Genomic DNA, 16,617 nt, shown 5'->3' on the forward strand with positions numbered 1-16,617 from the left:
CTAATACAAACAAAAAATGAGGTTTTGAAGTGAAGTTATTGTTACCTCATCAATAAAGGTTTTGGTAACTAGTCAATTAAGAAAGGAAAGTTAATCATCTCCAAGTTGGATGTTAGTTGTTAGCTTTAAACCTTACTGCTTTTTTTTTTTTTTTAAGTGTTTTTTTATTTTTGAGACAGAGACAGAGCATGAGCAGGGGAGGGGCAGAGAGAGAGTGAGACACAGAATCTGAAGCAGGCTCCAGGCTTTGAGCTGTCGGCACAGAGCCCGATGCAGGGCTCGAGCTCACAAACCGCGAGATCATGACCTGAGCCAAAGTCAGACGCTCAACCGACTGAGCCACCCAGGCGCCCCAAAACTTACTGCTTGTTTCTTGATTTTGGCTCAGGTCATGACCTCATGGTTGTGAGATCAAGCCCCGTGTTGCACTGTGTTATGGGCATGGATCCTGCTTAAGATTCTCTCTCTCTGTCTCTCTGTCTCATTCTCTCTCTCTCTCTGTCTCTCTCCCTCCTACCTGTCCCACCCCTATGCGGGCATACACTTTCTCTCTCCCTCTCTCTCTCAAAACAAAGGCATAAAATTAGAAAATAAGGTTATCAGGACAGTTGCCTGAATAAAACAGGATGCTTGGGAAGAGAAGTACCATCAGGGAAACACCAGGAGCCAGCTGATGGGAGTATTAGAAGCTCAGAATCTCTGGATTTGGTGTTTATCTCTTTCTTTCTAAACATTATTTTGTCAAGAACACTTAACATGAGAGCTACTTCTTTTTTTTTAAATTTTTTTTTCAACGTTTATTTATTTTTGGGACAGAGAGAGACAGAGCATGAACGGGGGAGGGGCAGAGAGAGAGGGAGACACAGAATCGGAAACAGGCTCCAGGCTCTGAGCCATCAGCCCAGAGCCCGACGCGGGGCTCGAACTCACGGACCGCGAGATCGTGACCTGGCTGAAGTCGGACGCCCAACCGACTGCGCCACCCAGGCGCCCCGAGAGCTACTTCTTAATCTTTTTAGTATACGGTGCAATATTGTTGACTAGAGGTACAATGTTACACAGCAGATCTTTAGAACTTAATTGTGTTTAACTGAAATTTGATGCCCATTCATTAGTAACTCCCTATTTTCCCCTCCCCCCCATCCCCTGGATAACTACCATTCCATTCTTTGATTTAATGAACTTAACTATTTTAAATGCCTCATATAAGCAGAATCATGTATTGTCTTTCTGTGACTGGCTTATTTCACTTGGCATAATATCCCCAAGAATTCTCCATGTTGTCACATATTACAGAATTTCCTTTTTTAAGGCTGAATAATATTCTATCAAATGGATATACTACATTTTCTTTAACCATTGATCTGTCAGTGGACATTTAAGTTGTTTCCACATCCTGGCTGTTGTATGTAATACTGCAGTGAATGTGAGTGCTAATACCACTTTCAGAGCCTGCTTTCAATTCCTTTGAATAAATACTCTGTCATGAGATTGGATTCCTAGATCATATAGTAGTTCTGTTTTTAGTATTTTGAGGTACCTCCATACTATTTCCATAGTATTTGCATCCTCATGAATAGTATACAAGGGTTCCAGTTTTTCCACATCTTCCTCAATATTTATCTTTTCAGTTTTTGATAACAGCCATCCTGACAGGTGTGAGGTGATACCTCATTGTGGTTTTAATTTGCATTTACCTGATGATTAGTGAGATTGAGCATTTTTTCACATATCTGATGGCCTTTTATATTTTCTTCTTTGGAGAAATGTCTGTTCAAGGTCTTCACCCATTTTTTCGTTGGTATTAGTGTTTTTGTTGGGGAGTTGTAGGAGTGCCTTACATACTTTGGAGATTAATCATTAGATGTATAGTTTGTACATGTTTTCTACCATTCCATGGGTTGCCTTTTCATTCTGTTGATAGCTTCCTTAGCTGTGCAGAAGCATTTTAGTTTGATTAGTCCCTCTTGTCTTTTTCTTTGTTGCTTGTGCTTTTGGTGTAATATCAAAGAAATCATTGCCAAGATCAGCATCATGAAGATTTTCTCCTGTCTTCTCTTTTAGGAGTTTTACAATTTTTGGTCTTATATTTAAGTCTTTAATTCATTTTAAATTGATTTCTATGTATAATGTAAGATAAGGGTCCAACTTCGTTCTTTTGTATATGGATATTTTTCCAGCCCTGTTGGTTGAAGAGACTGTCCTTTCTGCATTGTGTGTTCTTGACACCCTCATCAGATATCAGTTGACCATATATGCATGGATTTATTTCTGGGCTTTCTACTCTTTTCCATCTGCCTTTATGATTGTCTTTATGCCAGTACCATACTGTTGTGTTTACTGTAGTAATATATTTTGAAAGTAGGTAGTGTGATGTCTCCAGTTTTGTTCTTTACCTCTGGATTGATTTGGCTGTTTGTGGTCTTTTGTGGTTCCATGAGTTTTAGAATTGTGTTTTTCTATTTCTATAAAGAATGTCATTAGGATTTTTGGTAGGAATTGCATTGAATTTGTAGAGTGCTTTGGGTAATATGGACATTTTAATAATACTAAATCTTCTGATCCATGAACACAGGATGCCTTCCCATTTGTCATCTTTAATTTCTTTTGTCAGTGTTTTGTAGTTCTCAGCCTACAAGTCTTTCACCTTTTAAATTTATTCCTAAGTATTTTTTTCCTTTTTGGTGCTCTTGTAAATGGGATTGTTTTTCTAATTCTTTTTCAGATAGCTCATCGTTAGTGGATAGGAACGTAGCTGGTTTTGTATGTTGATTTTGTATCTCACAACTTTACTGAATTTATTAGTTCTAAGTTTTTTTTTAATATGATATTTTTGTTATTTTGAGAGAGAGAAAGAGCAGAGGAGAGGCAAAGAGAAAGGGAGAGAGAATTCCAAGTAGGCTCTGTGCTGTCAGTGCAGAGCCCAACATGGGTCTCAAACCCATGAACCATGAGATCATGACCTGGGCTGAAATTAAGAGTCAGATGCTAACCCAACTGAGCCACTTATGTACCCCCTAACAGGTTTTTGATGGAGTCTTCAGGGTTTTCTATGTATAGGATCATGTCATCTGCAAACATGGACAATTTTACTTCTTCCTTTCTGGTTTGGATGCCTTTTATTTCTTTTTCTTGCCTAATTGCTTTAGCCAGGACTTTAAGTTGTATGATGAATAGAAGTGGCAGAAACAGGCATCCTTGTCTTGTTCCTGATCTCAAAAAAAAAAAAAAACTTTTAGTTTTTTACCGTGGAGTGTAATGACTGCTATGGGATTTTCATAGATGGCTTTTATTATGTTGAGGTACTTTCCTCCTATTCCTAGTTTATTGAGTTTTAATCATGAAATGGTGTTGAGTTCTATCAAATGCTTTTTCTGCACCTTTTGAGACAATCATGCAATTTTTATCCTTTATTTTGTTAATATACTGTATCAAAAAAAACAACTCTTAGGTTTTTTTTCTGCTGTTTTTCTATTTTCTCTTTAATTTATTTCTGCTCTGTTCTAATCTTTATTTCCTTCCTTCTGCTAACTTTGCTCTTATTTTATTGTTTTTCTAGCTCCTTCAGGTGCTAGAAAAGTTGGTTGGTTGGGCTAGTTAGGTTGTTTATTTGACATCTTTTTTTTTAATGTGTTATTGCCCTGGATAAACTGTACTGCTTTTACTGCATCCCATAAGTTTTGGTACATTGTCTTTCATTTACCTTAAAGTATTTTCTGATATTCTTGTGTCTTTGACTCAGTGGTTGTTTAAGAGTGTGTTATTTAATTTCCACATACTGTGACTTTTCTACTTTTCTTCCTGTTGGTTTCTAGTTTCATTCCATTGTGGTCAGAAAAAATTCCTTGATATGTTTCAATCTGCCTAAATTTGTTAAGACTTGTTTTGTCTTAACACTTGATCTGTCCTGGAGAAAGATCCATGTGACCTTGAGAAGATGATGTATTCTGCTGTTGAGTGGATTGTTCTGTATAGGTCTGTTAGGTCTGTTTGGTCTGTCATGTTCAGGTCTTCCATTTCCTTATTGATCTTCTGTCTGGATTTTCTATTCATTATTGGTCTTTATCTGCGAAGAGAACTAGAGAACCATGTGGAGGATGGAGTTGCATTGCAGACGAGATGGTTGGGATAGCTTCACTTAGAAGTATCAGCAGGTTTGGAGAAGAAATATCTCATGAAAAATAAATTGTAATAGAAAAGGTATTCTATTCAGTGAGAATAAAGAGGAAAAGCTGAAATCAAATAGTTACAAAGCAAAAGCAGCTTGATTTGCACATAACCTTTTCTGTAAAGTTAAATATGGATGAAAGTGATTGGTTCAGGGTTCCAAGATGAAAGCACTTTCAGAAAGGCTAATCTGAAAGATTGTTAGAAAAACATTTCTAATAAGATTAGTCAAATCTTGGAAATAATCTTTCATGTTTTAAAGACCACAAAGAGTGTCTACAATCTTCCTTTGAAAGTTATGTAAAGATTAATTTCATGTTTTTAAATTTTTATTTAACTTTTTGAAAAATCCTATCTTTACAGGGTTCAAAAACCAAAAAAAAATAAGAAAAGGTACAGTGAAAAAATTACTCTTAATTAGCTCCTATAAGCCTCCCCTCCCATAGGTGAAGTTACTGGTACTAATTTCTTTGTAATCTTCAGGAAAAATTATTATGTATACTCTATTTTAAAAAATGAATATAAAATAAGAGACATTGAAGCTGAGTAAAAGTAAGGATAAGAGATACTAAATTCAGACTTGTGTTGAATAAATTTTACTCTTCCTTTTTTAGTCTGTGGGTACATAGCAAGAATCAAGTCATGAATGTTTATGATGTTAATACAATGTGATATTCTTTTAGCAGTAGTGATAATTATATTGGAAGTAGTTAAAGCTTTTTTAAAGAAATTCAGGTGGGAACTTATTAGTATATCTGTGCATATTATCTATTTCAAAGGTTTGATTGCAGTCTAGGCCAATATGTATACTTTTTATTTCATATTCTAGAATGAGTCACCTTTGGTCAGGCAGTGTTAGTAGCAGTGCATTTTTTAGTTAATTGTACATCACCTGTGTGCAGCCTCCTTTTTCCTGCTATTGCAAATTGACTTCACAGTTGAGGCTTACTACTTTAATACTGAGTATCTCATCTAATCACTTCCTTCAAATAGTATATGTCAATGAAATAGGAAGAGTGACAAGATATATTTGGCTAATGTCAATCAATTACTTAATGTGCATGTAATAATATATTTTTTATTGAGGTGTTTTTGCACTGTCATCGTACTGACTAGAGTCAGATTCTTACTTGGCACATCCAGATGCTCCAACTTTGTGTGACCTAGATAGAAAACATATGGGGGTATGTGTGTGTATTTTTAGCACATGTTAAGCTTTCAGCCTTAGGGCAAAATATATGCAAAACTTCAAGAAGTGAAAAGAAAATCTCTTTTAGAAAAGAATACAGGATTGATGAAATGGTGGAGAAAACAAAGTAAACTAAAAACTATTTGCTGTAGAAAATACAGTATTTAAAAATTGAGTTTCTTTAAAAACAAAGATCCTTAATTTTTAATTACCACATTTAAAAAATTTTTCATCCATTGTTTTCACAATGGGTTCTTTTTTTTGAAAATGAATTTTACTTTGCCTAAGTTGAAGTGAAGATTTAATTTGTTGGCAGACCTCTTTATCATTTATTGCTATCCCAACTGTAACTCATTTAGAAAATGCTCCTAAATTAGCCCCATTGATCTGATGCAATAATCGCCTACTGTGAAATGTTGTTCCAGAACTACTAGCCATGTTCACTTTAAGAAAAGAAATTCTACATTTAATGATTCTTATGTTTGATAGCTTTTTTAGAACCCATTTCTTCAAGTGATCTTTTTGCAATCCTGTGCACTAGCTATTTATCAGGTCAGGCAGTGAAATAACATGTTTGGATTAATCAGCAGCTAAGATTTATATCTTTAGGCATCACCTGAGGCAGCACTCTAATACAAACTAAAATAATAAATTTACATTAGAAGTATTACAAGTTTTATGTGTATTCAGTGCAGGAAATTTAGAAATCTTAAAACATTAATTTTCTTGAAATATTTTCTTGACTACTTTTTAAAACATCTTTACATGTATATATCAGAGATGTAGCTTTAAAGAGAGAAACTTTTTGTGAATAAATTGTTATTGCTCAACTGTTCCTTGTTTAGAGTAACTTGTGATATGGAAAGTTTGAAGCAGGGGCACTTCATTCCCGTACATTATTCAGAACTTTACCTACTTTCTGTTATTTTGAATATTGTTCCTTAAAACACCAGCTAATAGCTGGCTTAAAATAACAGCTATAATTCAGAAGCCAGCAGGGGCACTGGGGTGGCTCAGTTGTTTAAGCGGCCCACTCTTAATGTCGGCTCAGGTCATGATCTCCCAGTTTGTGAGTTGGAGCCCCGCAACAGGCTCTGCACAGACAGCCTGCTTGGATTCTCTCTCTCCCTCTCTCTCTCTGCCCCTCCTCTGCTCTCTCAATCAAAAATGAATAAAGAACATTAAAAAAAAAAAAGAAAGAATCCAGCAGTTCTTTGTCTTTTTACGTGCAAACATACAGGAAATGTAAAGATTGCAGTCTGGCATTTCCTCAAAAAATAGTTACCATATTACCCAGCAATTTCACTTCTAGGAACATACCCAAGAGAAATGGAAACGTATTTCACACAAAAACTTGCACATGAATGTTCATACCCACATCATTCATAATAGCCAAAAGGTAGAAAAAATCCAAACATATATCATCCAGTGAAAGGATAGTTCAAAAATATAGCCATACAATGGAATATTACTTAATCATTAAAAAAGGAAGGAGAGTGCCACCTGGATGGCTCAGTTGATTAAGTGTCTGACTCTTGATTTCAACTCAGGTCATCGTTTCATGGTTTGTGAGATTGAGCCCCATGCTGGGCTCTGCTCTGCAGTGGGTATGGAACCTGCTTAAAATTCTCTCTCCCTCTCCCCCTAATCCTCCCCCCATTCCCTATTGACACATCTCATGTGATCTAGGGAAAAATCTCACAGACATCTAAAGCCAAACATTGTGAAATCTCCTTCAAAACAACAACAACAACAACAACAAGGGGGCACTGGTACAACATGGATAAGCCTTGAAAATGTTACATTAAGTGAAAGAAACCACTCACAAAAAACTATGTATTGTATGATTCCATTTATATGAAAAACCCCAAGTAGGCAAATTTATAGAGAGGGAAGGTAAATTAGTGATCACCTTGGGTAAAGGTGGCAGAGAATGGAGGGTGTTAATGGGTACAGGGTTTCTCTTTGGAATGATAAAATTGTTCTAAAATTAGTTGTGATAGTTGCATAACCTTGTAAATATACTGAAAACCATTGTCTTATACACTTAAAATGGGAGAATTTGTATGGTTTATGAATTGTATCTCAATAAAAGTGTAATATTTAAAAAATGAAAGAAAAATAGAGGTTCCTTTGGATTTCCTAAAGTAAATTAGTAGACAATGACTATAATTTCTTTCCTTTTTTTTTTTCTTTTTTAAGCCCCCACACCCAGCATGGAGCTTAACTTGGGGCTTGAACCCACTACCCTGAGTTCAAGACCTGAGCTGAGATCATGAGTCAGATGCTTAACCTAGTGAACCATCCAGGTGCCCCAAAGACTATAATTTCTAACCCATGTAGTGAGATGACAACCCACAGTCTTAATTTTTAAAAATAAAGAAGTCGTTTTCAATTCCACTCAGGTTACTTTTCTCTAGAAAAATGTATTCTACAAATGTTCATTCCTTCAACAAATTGTTTGTTGTGCCCTATTGGGTATATGACAGTGTTCTTGATACCAGGGACACTGTTACATTCCTGATTCTTCTTTTCTTCCTCTCCACATGCAGTCAGTCACCAAGTCACATTAAGTCTATTTCATGTCCTTTAGTTTATCCGTGTTCTCTTCCCCTCTTAGCAATATGTGTGGTTCTATTACCTAGACCAGTCTCAACCACAGTATTAATATTAGTAAAATACCAGAGATTGTAAATGTTTTACCTTAAAAAAAAAACTAGAGGAATAATCCTGTAAATGTCATTTTCACTAACTTGTATTCCACTTTGTTTTTTGGTAAGTGGAAGAAAAATTGTTAGCTTTACAGCTAGTGTGCCAGGAATTACACACAGTCCTCAGGGCTTAATGGGAATATTTTATGAATGTGGACTTCATCAATTTTGCATGTCCTCAGTATAAGTTGAGACACTTTGAGTTGGATTAATACAATCACATTTTTAAAAATCCATATTACTTTAGTTTCAGTTCTCAATAAATCATTGTTATAAAAGATCATTTTGATTTAAATACAGTTTACCTATTACATAAATTTAAGATACATACAGCATGTTATGGGGCACCTAGGTGGCTCAGTTGGTTGAGCATCTGACTTCGCCTCAGGTCATGATCTCACGGTCTGTGGGTTCAAGCCCCGCATCAGGCTCTGTGCTGACAGCTCAGAGCCTGGAGCCTGCTTTGATTCTGTGTCTCCCTCTCTCTCTCTCTCTCTCTCTCTGCCCCTCCCCCACTTGTGCTCTGTCTCTCTCTCAAAAACAAAATGTAAAAAAAAATTTTTTTAATTAAAAAGAAAGATGTACAGCATGTTAAATGATACATTTATATATTGTAATATAGTTACCATTGTAGCAATAATAAGTATTTCTGTCATATTACATAATTTTCTTTAGTGGTTGGGATAATTAGGTTCTGCTCTCATAACAAGTTTAATGATTATTATGCAATACTGTTGTCAGTATTTGCTATATTATGCATTAGATCTCTAGGACTTATTTACTACTTGTTGCAAGTTTGTACCTTTAAACATCTGTCCTATTTCCCCATCCCCTAGTAACTACCATTTTATTCTGTGATTTCTACAAGTTTGTCTTTACATTCCATATATGAATGATAACATACAGTATTTATCTTTCTTTGTCTGACTTCTCTCACTTAACATAATGTCCTTAAAATCCAAAGATCTTTTTCTGATATCTATGTGTGATCAGGCATTTTCCCAACTAGATGTGTTTCTCCAGTGACTCTGCATTGCATGTAAGATAAACTATAAACTTGCTTCCATGGTATGATAGTTCATTCAGGATCTTGCTCCTTTCTGTCCAGCTTCCATCCCCAGCAAAGGCATATTCTCTATGCTTCCATGTGTTGCATGTGCCCTTCTATCTGTCAGCATTGCCCTTCCCATGATTTGTGGATGGCCAGCTCCTTTCAGGTCTCACTGCACATGCATTTGGCTCTGTGAAGTAGACCTAGGTTTCTTCTACACTGCCTCCTCTGTGTTTTGTAATAGCGGTTTTTATAATGCATTATAATTTTTATTTATTTTTATTTAATTTACATCAAAGTTAGTTAGCGTATGGTGCAATAATGATTTCAGGAGTGGAATGCAGTGATTCACCCCCTACGTATAACACCCATTGCTCATCCCAACAAGTGTCTTCTTCTTCTATGCCTCTTGCCCACAACCCCTCCAGCAACCCTCAGTTCTCTGTATTTAAGAGTCTCTTATGTTTTGTCCCCCTCCCTGTTTTTATATCATTTTTGCTTCCCTTCTCCTGTGTTCATCTGTTTTGTATTTAAATTCCACATATGAATGAAGTCATATGATACTTGTCTTTGACTAATTTCGCTTAGCATAATACCCTCTAGTTCCATCCACATAGTTGCAAATGGCAAGATTTCATTCTTTTTGATTGCCGAGTAATACTCCATTTAAAAAAAATTTTTTTTTAACGTTTATTTATTTTTGAGACAGAGAGAGACAGAGCATGAATGGGGGAGGATCAGAGAGAGAGGGAGACACAGAATCCGAAACAAGCTCCAGGCTCTGAGCGGTCAGCACAGAGCCCGACGCGGGGCTTGAACTCATGGACCGCGAGATCGTGACCTGAGCCGAAGTCGGCCGCTTAACCGACTGAGCCACCCAGGCGCCCCTACTCCATTTTATACACATATACCACATCTTCTTTATCCAGTCATCTGTTGATGGACATTTGGGCTCATTCCATACTTTGGCTATTGTTGAGAGCACTGCTACAAACATTGGGGTGCATGTGTCCCTTTGAAACAGCACACCTTTATCCTTTGGATAAATACCTAGTAGTGTAATTGCTGGGTCGTTGGGTAGTTCTAGTTCTAATTTTTTGAGGAACGTCCATACTGTTTTCCAGAATGGCTGCATCACTTTGGATTCCCACCAGCAGTGCAAAAGAGATCTTCTTTCTCTGCATCCTCACCAACATCTGTTGTTGCCAGAGTTGTTAACGTTAGCCATTCTGACAGATGTGAGGTGGTATCTCATTGTGGTTTTGATTTGTATTTCCCAGATGATGAGTGATGTTGAGCATTTTTTTCATGTGTCTGTTAGCCGTATGGATGTCTTATTTTGAACAGTGTCTGTTCATGTCTTTTGCCCATTTCTTCACTGAATTCTTTGTTTTTCAGGTGTTGAGTTTGGTAAGTTCTTTATAGATTTTGGATACTAACCTTTTATCTGATATGTCATTTGCAAATATCTTCTCCCATTCCGTTGGTTGCCTTTTAGTTTTGCTGATTGTTTCTTTCGCTGTGCAGAAGCTTTTTATTTTGATGAGGTCCCAATAGTTCATTTTTGGTTTTGTTTCCCTTTCCTCCAGAGATGTGTTGAGTAAGAAGTTGCTGTGGCCGAAGTCAAAGAGGTTTTTGCCTGCTTTCTCCTCGAGGATTTTGATGACTTCCTGTTTTATTTTTAGGTCTTTCATCCATTTTGAGTTTATTTTTGTGTGTGGTGTAAGAAAATGGTCCAGGTTCATTCTGCATTTGGCTGTCCAGTTTTCCCAACACCATTTGCTGAAGAGACTGTCTTTATTCCATTGGGTATTCTTTCTGGCTTTGTCAAAGATTAGTTGGCCATATGTTTGTGGGTCCATTTCTGGGTCCTCTATTCTGTTCCATCGATCTGAGTGTCTGTTTCTGTGCCACTATATACTGTCTTGATGATTATAGCTTTGTAATACAGCTTGAAATCCAGAATTGTGATGCTTCCAGCTTTGGTTTTCTTTTTCAGGATTGCTTTGGCTATTCAGGGTCTTTTCTGGTCCCATACAAATTTTACGATTGTTTGTTCTAGCTCTGTGAAGAATGCTGGTGTTGTTTTCGTAGGGATGGCATTAAATATGTAGATTGCTTTGGGTGGTATTGGCATTTTAACAATATTTGTTCTTCCAATCCATGAGCATGGAATATTTTTCCTTTGTGTGTGTGTGTGTCTTCTTAAGTTTCTTTTATAAGCTTTCTATAGTTTTCAGTGTATAGATTTTTCACCTCTTTGGTTAGGTTTATTTGTAGGTATTTTATGAGTTTTGGTGCAATTGTAAATGGGATCAATTCTTTGAATTCTCTTTCTGTTGCTTCATTATTGGTGTATAGAAATGCAACTGATTTCTGTGCATTGATTTTATATCCTACAACTTTGCTGAATTCATGAATCAATTCTAGCTGGGTTTTTTGGTAGAATCTTTTGGGTTTTCTGTATAGAATATCATGTCATCTGCGAAGAGTGCAAGTTTGACTTCGTCCTTGCCAGTTTGGGTATCTTTTATTCCTTTGTGTTGTCTGATTGCTGAGGCTAAGACTTCCAATACTGTGTTGAATAACAGTGGTATGAGTGGACATCCCTGTCATGTTCCTGACCTAAGGGGGAAGCTGTCAGTTTTTCCCCATTGAGGATGATATTAGCAGTGGGTCTCTCATATATGGCTTCTGTGATCTTGAGGTATGATTCTTCTATCCCTACTTTCTTGAGGCGTTTTTATCAAGAAAGGATGCTGTATTTTGTTGAATGCTTTCTCTGCATCTATTGAGAGGATCATGTGGTTCTTACTCTTTATTTTATTAACACAATATATCACATTGATTTGCGGACATTAAACCAACCTTGCATCCCAGGTATAAGTCCCACTTGATTGTGGTGAATAATTTTTTTAATGTACTGTTGGATCTGGTTAGCTAGTATCTTGTTGAGAATTTTTGCATCCATGTTCATCAGGGAAATTGGTCTATAGTTCTCCTTTTTAGTGGGGTCCTTGTCTGGTTTTGGAATCAAGGTAATGCTGGCCTCATAGAATGAGTTTGGAGTTTTCCTTCCATTTCTATTTTCTGGAACAGCTTCAAAAGAATAGGTGTTAACTCTTCTTTAAATGTTTGGTAGAATTCCCCTGGAAAACCATCCAGCCCTGGATTTTTGTTTTTTGGGAGGTATTCATTATAATTATTTTAATATTTTGTTTTCCTTTTATATTTTTAGCTTGTTGAGAGCCAGTTCCTTGTCCTTTCATCTTTGTATTCCCAGCTTTTAGCATGGAATCTGGTATGAAGTTAATGCTCAGTAAATATTTGCTGAAAAAATTCAAAATCAGTTTCTCTAATTAATTGGGATAAGTATATATTATATGTAATGAAATTAAAGATTAGAAATGTTCTTGTGATTCTTCATCCCATGTTTCCTGGAGCAGTGACAGTTTTAAATAGTCCAGTGTATTGTCCTTTAAGTATAAATGTAGTTATCAAGACATAATTTTTTGTTTAGAAATATACACATTAAACCTATACCTCAGTTTTTAATTGTTTACTATTTTTTAATACTTAGATTTCATGTAGTTTGTATATTTTTTTCTAATTCAGATCACTTCCAAAGCAATACATAATAGTGAGATGTTGAAATTTAGGATGGAACAATACCTAAATTGTCTTCCTCATTCTGTCATTTTGCTGTGCACTTTGGGCCTAATTACTGCACATCTATATTTATATGTATATTAATGAATGAAAATTATTGGAAATTTAGAAATCCTTAGGTATAAGGCTCTGTTATAATAAGATTAAGGTTGGTACTGACAGCTGTAGTCTGAAAAATACTGTGATATTAGGATTATAGGATAGTAGTTCCCTATCTTTTTGGATTTCATTATTCTGGTATGTGTCCTTTTTTGGGGGGACCCCAATTATTTACCTTTAAGTGAATAGATTAAAAATAATTTTGGTTTGAGAATACATTAATACCCTCAAGTTAATTAGACTGTAGATAGTTATCACATAGCCATGGAGGGTAATTATACATGAAAATGCATTTCTCTTTAAGAATTCCCAATTAGGGTCTGGCATTGGCTCTAGCTTATTACTGTTTTTAACTAGAGAGGGGAGGGATGTTAGCAAAGTAAAAACAGTGAGTTTGTAGCCATAAAAGTTGGGTATAAATGATGGTTCCATGACCTGCTATCTAAGTTTCTTTGGGTAAATCAGTCAGTATCAGCTTCAGTTTCGTCATTTACATAATGAGATAATAATACCTACATGAAATAGTTGTGAAAATTAACAGTAGTTTCTATGGTAGTAGTGCCAAGTAAGTTTTTCCTAAATCATAACTCCTGTTGAATTAGTATTAATAAAACCCTAGGAATAAGTTTTTCCTGTTAAATATCAGGTAGTTTGTCTTATTAAGTACTACCTGTGTTTTCCCAAGCAGGTTTGTCTTTAAGATTCTAAAAACAGTGCTTTACAGATGATAAACATCAACATGCAGAGTCAGTGCTAATTGTTAGGTCCAGAAGAGCACTTTCCTTCATTACTATCCCCTAACCTGCCAGTTAGAGGACAACATGAATCTATTTACTTCACCTTTCATTTTAGTATATATAATATTGTTAGTACTTAAAACTGCTTGTGTAAATTCCTGGTCATGTTAAGGAGCTTGTTTGGCCAGTCAGAAGGTCTCTCTTTTGGTCAAGTCAAAACCTCTCTTTCTCTCTCTCTCTCTCTCTCTCTCAAGCCTTCTCTGCAATCATATATTTAAATCGGTATGTTTTCACTCACAACCAGTAACTTTTCTACATTACAGGGGAAAAAAAAAATAGAACAAAGAGGAACTTATCAACCTCCAGTCATTGAGTCTATAAACCGACCTGTGTGTGTACCCATTCTTCTTCATTGCTTCTGATTCAAGTGTGTCATATTAAGACCCACCCTTGATCCACACTTGCCTCGATTATTCCTCTGCTTTCAGTTTATAGCCAAACTATCTAAGTGTTTATTTATTTTGATAGAGAATGAGAGAGAGTGTATGCACGAGTCGGGGGGGGGGCAGAGAGAGAGAGAGACAGAGACAGAGAATCCCAACAGGCTCCACGCTGTCAGTGCAGAGCCTGACATGGGACTCAGTCTCTGGAGCTGTAAGATCGTGACCTGAGCTGAAATCAAGAGGTGGACACTTAACCAGCTGAGCCACCCAGAAACCCCTACAGCCAAACTTTCTGAAATACTATCTAGGTTCATCTCTTTTTTTTTAATGTCCTCACTTTAATCACTATCCAGCCATTGACATTTGGCTTTATTTACTCTCCTTTCCTAGAACTGATTGCTAAATCCTGTGGCCACATCTTTGCATACTCTTGACATTGGACTCTTGACATTGGTCAAATATGACTACTTCTTAAAAATTTTTCTTGTTCTGTGTACCATACTGTTTGGTACCTCTTCCTGCCTTTGTGGCCACTCCTTTTCAGTCTGTTTTTCCTCTGCAGGTCCCTTGAATGTTAACGTTTTCTCCTAGCCCCTTTACACATTTTTCTGAGGATTTAGGAAGTGCCATGTAAATATTTGTTGAGTGAACAACTTATGACTGTATGGATGGTCTCCAGAGATTTGACTATAATTGGATCTTGTTAACTGAAGAAATTGCAGTATATCATACCTGATGGTGCACTTCACAGTCAAACTTTGGTCAGTCTCTCGGGACCATGATTCTTTTAAACTACCCTACTACATATTTGCAGTGGAAAAAATCTGGGCTCATTATTCACCTTTTATGTCTGTGAGGTTCACTTAGCTTTTTGTAAGTGTTCTGTATATAAAAGGTAATTACAAAGATAATTTTATTTTATTTCATTTTTTTAATATGAAATTTATTGTCAGATTGGTTTCCATACAACACCCAGTGCTCATTCCAACAGGTGCCTTCCTCAGTGCCCATCACCCACTTTCCCCTCCCTCCCATCAAACCTCAGTTTATTCTCAGTTTTTAAGAGTCTCTTATGGTTTGCCTCCATCCCTCGCTAACTTTTTTTTTCCCCTTCCCCTCCCCCATGGTCTTCTGTTAAGTTTCTCAGGATCCACATAAGAGTGAAAACATGGTATCTATCTTCCTCTGTATGACTTATTTCACTTAGCATAATACTCTCCAGTTCCATCCACGTTGCTACAAAAGGCCATATTTCATTCTTTCTCATTGCCAAATAGTATTCCATTGTATATATAAACCACAACTTCTTTATCCATTCATCAGTTGACATTTAGGCTCTTCCCATAATTTGCCTATTGTTGAAAGTGCTTCTATAAACATTGGGGTACAAGTGCCCCTATGCATCAGCACTCCTGTATGCCTTGGGTAAATTTCTAGCAGTATTATTTCTGGGTCATAGAGTAGATCTATTTTTAATTTTTTGAGGAAACTCCACACTGTTTTCCAGAGTGGCTGCACCAATTTGCATTCCCACCAACAGTGCAAGAAGGTTCCCATTTCTCCACATCCTCGCCAACATCTATAGTCTCCTGATTTGTTCATTTTAGCCACTTTAACTGACATGAGGGGGTATCTCAATGTGGTTTTGATTTGTATTTCCCTGATGAGGAGTGACATTGAGCATCTGTTCTTGTGCCTGTTGGCCATCTGGATGTCTTCTTTAGAGAAGTGTCTATTCATGTTTTCTGCCCATTTCTTCACTGGATTATTTGGTTTTGGGGTGTGGAGTTTGGTGAGTTCCTTATAGATTTTAGATACTAGCCCTTTGTCCGATAGGTCATTTGCAAATATCTTTTCCCATTCCATTGGTTGCCTTTTAGTTTTGTTGGTTGTTTCCTTTGCTGTGAAGAAGCTTTTTATTTTCATGAGGTCCCAATAGTTCATTTTTGGTATTAAGTCCCTTGCCTTTGGAGATGTGTCAAGTAAGAAATTGCCACGGCTGAGGTCAGAGAGGTTTTTTCCTGCTTTTGATGGTTTTTGATGGTTTCCTCTAGGGTTTTGATGGTTTCCTGTCTCACATTCAGGTCCTTTATCCATTTTGAGTTTATTTTGTGAATGGTGTAAGAAAGTGATCTAGTTTCATCCTTCTGCATGTTGCTGTCCAGTTCTCCCAGCACCATTTGTTAAAGAGATTGTCTTTTTTTCCATTGGATATTCTTTCCTGCTTTGTCAAAGAATAGTTGTCCATACTTTTGTGGGCTCATTTCTGGAGTCTCTGTTCTATTCCATTGGTCTATGTGTCTATTTTTGTGCCAGTACCATGCTGTCTTGATGATTACAGCTTTGTGGTAGAGGCTAAAGCCTGGGATTGTGATACCTCCCGCTTTGGTGCTCTTCTTCAATATTACTTTGGCTATTCGGGGTCTTTTGTGGTTCCATACAAATTTTAGGACTGCTTGGGGCGCCTGGGTGGCTCAGTCGGTTAAGCGTCCGACTTCAGCTCAGGTCACGATCTCACGGTCCGTGAGTTCGAGCCCCGCGTCAGGCTCTG

At 36.7% G+C, this 16,617-nt stretch overlaps 1 protein-coding gene across 9 annotated transcripts in view; it reads left to right on the forward strand.

Annotated features, from left to right (window-relative positions):
• Positions 1–16,617, forward strand: part of PMS1 (PMS1 homolog 1, mismatch repair system component) — a 100,076-nt gene that overhangs the window by 48,536 nt on the left and 34,923 nt on the right. The window lies entirely within an intron of this gene.

The sequence above is a fragment of the Prionailurus bengalensis genome, chromosome C1, assembly GCF_016509475.1.
Source record: "Prionailurus bengalensis isolate Pbe53 chromosome C1, Fcat_Pben_1.1_paternal_pri, whole genome shotgun sequence".
NCBI lineage: Eukaryota > Metazoa > Chordata > Mammalia > Carnivora > Felidae > Prionailurus > Prionailurus bengalensis.